Raw genomic sequence first — 7,213 nt, 5'->3', positions numbered from 1 at the left:
TTTTCTAATTTACACTATATTAGCTGTTACAATATTCTCAATTTATTAATAAAAAATTATCGAAAAATTAGTAAACCATCAGTCTAGATATTATATTTATGTTTATCAGGTATATTATGTGCTTAAAATGTAAGATATTTGGGTGGATTTTAAGAATTTAGACTCATCAGAGTTTAATGTGCTGTGTGTGTGAAAAACTTTGAATGGTTAAAGCTTGACAGGTGAAAGGTGTGAAGTGGTATAATTTGTAAGCGGTTAATGTTGCACTTTTATTGTAATGCGAACACTGCTGAAATTCATTTGCCCGTCATACATCTTGTTTAAGGACTACTGTGGACATATTGTAGGTCACATAATGAAATTCTACACAAATATACATTAACATACATTTTAAATAATACTGTGCAAGAGATAGCGATTTAATTCTAGGAACCCATTTCTTGTCATGCATAAATGATTCTTTTGTGGGCTCTTTTACAGATTTTTCAGGCAATTTTTCTGAGATGGGTGTGCCACAGACACAGGATGATCACTGCTTTACCGTCGAAAATGAAGTGCAGTCTTCAATCAAAATTGATGGGCAACTTGAGGCAGATGGTCATGCTATCCGCGGTTAATCACCAATGTGTACAGGACCAGCGAACATGTGGATCATTGAGTGAACAGTGACTTTGTGATGTTCCTAAACTTATGAAATGCGTTTTTTTCACAATAGCGATTTGGACATTCTGAATATGCATAAGCTATTGATAATACACTCCATTTGAACTACTGCATAATGACTGTGCATATTTTGTTGATGATCAGTCACCTGTAGTAGTTGAGATGGGGGTTTGGGAGGAGTGTGCGTGTTTATACAAATGAAACGAATTACTTCAGTTCAAGTCTAAAATACTTTCTAAGCAGGTAGCAAGACGATTTACATTCCTTTTAGCGCAAGAACAGGTTTTGATTTCAAGATGCTTGGTGGTTTTGAGTGATGGACATTTTCGCGGCACTCTGGCTGCTCACATATACTACTCTGGGGCAGAGAGTTGGCTATGGATGTTGAGTAAGCCCTAGCAGAAACGCAGGATTCCAAGCAAAGTAGCTATTTAAAGTGATAAGAGAAAGCGGAAATGGTAACTAATCCTATGCGACTAATTCTGATGATTTCAGCATTTATTAACGATTGCGGCCACCTGAGTAGAGTCTGAGAGCGTGAGCTGTTCTCATATACAGGATCAGGAATATGATCGTTTTGATATAAATAGTGCTTACCCAATCAAACAAGCACTTTAAAAATTGTTACTGTTCGTGAGTTTTTGCGTATGAAGAGCCATTATAACGTATTGAAATATAGCAGAACTTTCAATAATATATAAATTATGGAAGATACTTTTATTTGTTAATAATGATTTACATTGTAAGAAGCAGAAGTTAAAACTAGACATACGGGTACATGTGAATTGGCAAATTACGGTCATACGATTTCTGATATTTACTAGCCTCTTACTAATCTTCAATGTGATATAAAACTGTGCTAACTTCCACAGCGTTCTTACGTGTTTATTTCAGCCCATTGGCTCTGCCGGAGTAGGGGATGCGCGCAATTTGCTACAGCTGTAGTTCATTGAGCATGTGGCCACTCCTCTGGGGGAGATGTCTTAAACAAGCCTCCGTCATTTAACCCCATCATAGCCGTTGGTTCAGTGAGTGTGTTCAGGCAGGAAGGTACCAGCCAGCCATTCCTGTGTAAGCTGGATATTCCAATATGAAAAACCTATGAGTGTGGTAGGACAGAAGGACAGTGATTAATGATAATATTACATTGTTGTTGTTTTTATTTTGTGATTGTTTAGAAGATTGGTAATTAGAAGTCATACATATGTTAGTATTTCGTTGTATTAACGTCAATCTGCTGTTTCAGCGGAGAGGTGCATTTTGGAAGCCCATACCAGAAGTGTTGGAGACCACTGGTAAAATCTTTTTTGATTGGTTATCACCTAAAGGTGGCTGGTGGTTTGGCTCTGTGCGATGTTAGAATATTATTTGTTCTCACTCTTCTGTTAGAAAACAAATATATACAGGGTGATCCCTCGTTACAATTCAGCGACCACAAATAATGCTGGTAAAATATGTGATACTGTATGATGAGGGTTTACATTTTCACATTAAATGTCTTTTGTAACTCTTGATTGTATTTAGAATCCTAGCGTTGCAATGGGGTATAATCTGACAGTATATACTGCTCACGATTGGTGGTTGTTTTTGCTGATTCTAGACCTGCCATTGCAGTTGTTGAGTTGTAAGTTTCTGCATATTGAGTTTGGGAGAGGTTGAATAAGCAGCAAGTAAAGCCGGGGACTGGTAATGTCAGCTGGTCTGCTCTTTACTCTCATTCAGTTTTCTGGATGGTTACTACATGAGCCTATCCTTTGCTGCCTATATGGCTGTGAAAGAGTGTTGAGTCTTGCCTATTTCAGTACTCGTTCTGGGTGAGTTTGGAAATGCAACAAAATGATGTTCGTTGTTTAAAAGCATGAGACTGTGACAGAGGACTGATTTGCTAATATTGGCTCTGTTGATCATTGTCAGTTTGAAACGGGGTTAGATGGGTGATGACAGTCGTGCGGGTTGCCCAGCAAATCACAGAATAACGACAGTAGCTACTGGCAATCACAGCAGGGCCTGTTTCAGCAATTCTGGTGCAAAAGGATAGAGTTTAGTGGGGTGTTAATTAGCCCTCAGCCACATATTAAAAGCCAGATATCACTTTTATGCCTGTTTCAGGACATGAATGTATTTCTACGTGGTCGCGTGGAGTTAACCATGGATGGTATCCGGAATCTACCTCTAGCTGAATCCTCTGGGTATAACAAATGTGAATTAGAATGCTGAGAACATTGATATGTAATTTGTGAGTGGTCCATGACACATTAAAAAAAAAGTTGTGACAATAGCTTAACAACATCACAGGGGGTACACTGGAAATAATCTGTATTTCGGTTAAAACTGATGAGCTTCAGACAATAGTGAGACCTTACAGTGTCATTCGAAAAAAGCTATCAAATAACCTACTCTTAATGTCTTTCATTATCGCGAACCAAACAAGAGTCGAGGTTCCTTAATAAAACTTACTAGGACATGCCAGTACCTTTATCGTCTGCATCTACAGCTCAGAGCATGTTTGCCTTGTAGTGCAGAGTGAAGTGAGAAGGCTTTGGCTCTGGCTCCGGGCAGGTCATGTCGAAAACAAGCATTTGAGCAAAGCAGATGATGGCCTACCATCAGCACAATCTCTTCTGCAGAGGAAACGTCGCGGGGTGCGTGATCAGTCAATCGCTTCTGTTGTTTATGGGTTTGCTACTGAAGGGTTTTATCCTCACAGCTACTATCATTACATGGTTGTAATGCGTTGCTGTGTACTTTCAGAAGATGAATTCGATTTACCTCTAGCTCGAGATATAGACATGATTAGGATCCCCATTGCATCTGTAATAATTGTTCTGCTGATAAGGGTGCTTGTGGTAACCTGGTAAACCTGGCTATTGTAAGTTAAATGGAAGTAGAGTTGTATAGAGATTAGGTAATAAGCATGCGGCCTGTACAGAGGGTCAGCGTATGGGCGACAAGTCTCTTTGTATTGAGGGTGTTGCATCGATGTGTGAACAACATGAGAGTAATGGTTGGAGTGATGGTCTCTGCGTCGTGTGTGTGAGTGTGTGTAGGTCAGTGGCAGTCTTATAGAGGCGGATCATTGAGGGTTCCTGCCCTGTATAGATTGCTTGGCCAGAATCTCAGTGAAATGTGCATTTTTTGCTTACAGGCACTTATTCTATGATCTAGACGTGCAGATTGCTGCATGGCTAGGATGCACAGGGAGTATTGCACAGGCTATTGGGCTATCCATGGGGATAAGCAAGCAAATCAGCATCTCTGCTGGAGTGTGTGGTTGCAAACAGGTGGACAATGGTGATAGCACTTTACACCCCGCGATAAAATAAGAATCGTGCTGGAAATGTTGTAGGCGATTGTTGAGGGCCAGCAGCTGTTACTAACTAAACCTTTATATAAATTTGTACCTGATACATTACATGCATACTCCTGACTGATTTGCACAGTTAATCTGACCGAGAGGATATCTTAAATGTACATTATGTTAGCTGACAGTCTATTCCGTCGTTCGATATTAATATTTCGTAATTATGTAGACATTTTGATGCAGTTGTGGTCGTTGGAGTGTAAAGGGCCAGTGTGCGGCAGATCATACAGCAAGTTTATCTAATGACTAGATGATTAATGTGAATAGGACGGGCTGACATTGTGTTTCTGTAAATGTTTATTTGTAAATTTTAATGTAAAAAAAATTTAATTGTATGTAAAATTGGTTATTGTAAGAAGTTTGTCAAATAACACTGACAAACACTGTTACAGAATTACAATGACTATATAAATTATTTGTATATGTTATAAGTAGTGTGTGTATGTGTATTAAATCTACTATGTTAGTGTATATTTAAAAATAAAGATGCTGCAAGTAGTTATCATGAACAGTGTCTAGTGCCATCTTGAATCAACACATTGAAATTCCAACACATGGACTTTTGTCAAGAACAGCCCGCTGCTGTAATTATGTTATTACAGCTGTAGCGAGGTCTTGTTTTGTAGATAAAATCTAAGACGCTGGTTACAAACATATGGGCTACGAGCGCATGCGTAGTTGATGATATTAGTAATTTTGAGCAATAGGCCGCTTTACATGTCAGTAATTATTGACTATAATTTTAACATTATTTCATATGCATTTATAAAGTGCATCTGGTCTAAACAAACCTTAGTAACATTTTAAGGGGTGATGTTGTGTTGTAACTAAGAATTATAATACTTTCATTATAGAAACGAGAATTCAAACGCTGCGAATCTGCTATACCGCCTTTCCATAATAATTCTGTCAAACTTGGCGGAGCTTTAGTGTCATTGCTAAAAACTTTAGCTACGATCATCCGCAATTGATTACAAATATACATATATTATACCGTGTTATTGATTCAACGCGCGAGGATCTCGCGGAAATAGAGCCCGTCACATAGCTGAAGCCGATTTAAATTAGGTGGAGCCGAATCTGGTTTCATTCCATGTGCACTTTTAATTTGTTTCCCCACCAGATGGGCGCGCGACATGGTTTAAAGTTCAACATAATGCCCAATTGTGTGTGTGGTGATGGGTGGACTGGCCCCATTTGAGCAAAGAAATTTTTTGTGTTTAAGTAAAGATATCAATATAAAGTAGTAATAAGCGGAATAGAAGTATAGCTAGGGAACAAATAGTGTTGTAGAACGGCAGATCAATGGACATTAGGCCACGTATGAGACCGAAGGGGCTTGGTTATTGTATCGTATGAGATATAATCAACAACGTATTTCTTGAAGACGTGGTAGTTTTTATTGATTAAAATAAGTATTGACAGCTTTTGTACAAATCTAGTTATAACTAGAAATGGCACGGTTGTCGCCAACCACATGTATCCCCGCGATCTGTATGAATGAAATTCTCGCTGGGTCTTTGGTAGTGGACACCCTTCTCCCAAGATGTGGTAAGTATTACCAAGGTTTGCTGTGCGAGGTCATATTAGGAGCCGAGAGTATATGATAGGCCTGAAGTGGACAATATGATCAAGATCAAGGTCAAGGTCAAATAAAAGTTCGCAGCTGACGCTGGTTTTGTACGCGACACACCTTCTCCCCAAGAATGTGTAGAGCTATACCAAGTTTGGTCGCGCTAGGGCTCCAATTAAAGGGGCCGAGTTAGTAGAGCGGCAAGGGAATATGGATGTAAGGGTCATGCAAGGTCAAATGAAAAGTCACAGTGACGGGTGTTGTTTGGTACGCGAACGAAACCTTCTCCCCAAGGATGTGCCGCAAGTGAGGGCCTATACAAGTGTTGGTCTGACGCTGTATGGTCAATTTAGGGACGAGTTATTTACGAGCGAAAGGAAATATGAATCAATGGGTCGAGGTCAGAATTAAACAGGTGCGCCGGCGTGTGTGTGAGGTGGTGACCTGGTTTTAGTACGCGACACACCTTCTCCCCAAGATGTGTAGGTATACCAAGGTTTGTCGCGCTAGGTCAATTAAGGGTCGAGTTATAGAGCGGAAGGGAAAGTGTCTGCTGCGACAGCGGCGAGCGGCGAGCGGCGGTTGGACAGACATGAAACCATAGTATCGTCAACTTCGACTTCTTCGCGGGGGATACAATTATATTATAGGCGTGTTGATTTAAATTTCCTTTCTATTAAGTACCTTAGTGTGTGTCTGTGTGCGAATATGTCTCTTTGCGAATGTTCAGAACTAAAATTGTCACGACGGACAGACACGTCAATGTGATGAACAAATATTTTATTATGATCGCATGAACTTGTTTTCTTACCATGTATAGAAGTGAAAATAAATGATGGATCACATCAGCGCCCCCTGGATTGCTTGGCAGATGTAAAACCGAGCATGTACATGATTATTCGACTGGAAAATTTTAACTGAAAAATGTATTTTTAGCACTCACGCCCTCCATGTTATAACTGACCAACCGTGCGCAACCCCACCTCATTCCCTCTCTCTCTCTCTCTCGCTCTCTCGCTCTCTCTCTCTCTCTCTCTCGGTGATGTTTCCATTTCAGCATAAATGACATGAGAAAGGAGTTTTTTAAAAATGTATTGTCAGGCCTGTAGCTCATAGGTCTATGTCCCGCCAAAGGTACTGCGGAATGTAGCCCATGGGTACGGTCGGTATTACGCGAAGGTACCCTGGTAACTATTTGATAATGGTTAGGTTATGGGTTAGGGTTAGGGAGTAGCGTAGGACGTAGGCGACTCCCTAGACTCGTTACGTAAGTAGGCGAGGTACGGTCCGCATATTAGATAGTACCCTAGGGTACGTTCCGGTATATACCGGACCGTACAGCCAGGGTACGTTCCGGCAGTACCCTGGGGGACATAGAGCATCTCAGCAAAACGCTCTAGCCTACAGTACAATTCAGTTTTAATCATGGCTAATGCATGGTATACAAGACAGACTTTCAAGTGGGGCGACAGAGAAGGAGTTGACTGCCAGAGGCATATAGTCTCTCAAAAAGCATAAGTTGCTATGCGGGTGGCAGTGGAAATGCTACAGCCCACATATATGCAAGGGCTTCTTTGGCAGGGGAAAAAAAAAAAAAAAAAGAAAAAAGAAAAAAA

This window comes from Priapulus caudatus, unplaced genomic scaffold, assembly GCF_000485595.1.
Source record: "Priapulus caudatus unplaced genomic scaffold, Priapulus_caudatus-5.0.1 Scaffold946, whole genome shotgun sequence".
Classification (NCBI taxonomy): Eukaryota; Metazoa; Priapulida; class Priapulimorpha; order Priapulimorphida; family Priapulidae; genus Priapulus; species Priapulus caudatus.
This window is presented reverse-complemented; position numbering follows the sequence as displayed.